The 543-nt window shown below is 60.0% G+C and overlaps 1 protein-coding gene across 1 annotated transcript in view; it reads right to left on the minus strand.

The window, feature by feature from the left end:
• Positions 1-543, minus strand: part of BTK (Bruton tyrosine kinase) — a 9987-nt gene that overhangs the window by 6103 nt on the left and 3341 nt on the right. The window lies entirely within an intron of this gene.

A 543-nucleotide genomic window follows, 5' to 3' on the forward strand; every position in this document is an offset into this window, starting at 1 on the left:
AGCAAACCCCCCCCTGCCAGCACAAAGCCGCAGCAAGACACACACACACATGCACCAGGAGGCACATACATGCGGTTCCAGCAGATTTTGGGTGGCCCGAGCCCCTTGGCACAACAGTGCTGCTGCAACACACTCCCAGCTCGAGGAGGGAGCAGCCACACAGCTGATCATTAGCTCAGCAGCACCGAGCAAGGCTCGGGGTGGTTTGGGAAAGATGCTCCCTGGCTCCCAGCAGGCTTGTTGTCCATGTTTCCTAAAGCCCCGGGCGCTCAACCCTCACATGCCAAGGCAGCACAGCTGTGCTGCCACATCTGCTATTTCCTCTTGCCCTCAACAATTTCCGAGCCTGCTTGAGCTACTTTGGAGCAGGTTTGTGAGAGGGCAAGGAGCCTCAGCCGAGGTAGCTGTGGTACTGCAGAGGGTGACAATGTCCACTCCCCCGGCTGGGAGCAGCTCGCTCTTCCTCAGACATGGGGTATATAGATAGCCACGAGCCAGCGAGCCCCCGGCAGCCTGGCACTCTGGGCCAGCCACAGGCACCGC

Source organism: Corvus brachyrhynchos, unplaced genomic scaffold, assembly GCF_000691975.1.
Source record: "Corvus brachyrhynchos isolate BGI_N302 unplaced genomic scaffold, ASM69197v1 scaffold346, whole genome shotgun sequence".
NCBI lineage: Eukaryota > Metazoa > Chordata > Aves > Passeriformes > Corvidae > Corvus > Corvus brachyrhynchos.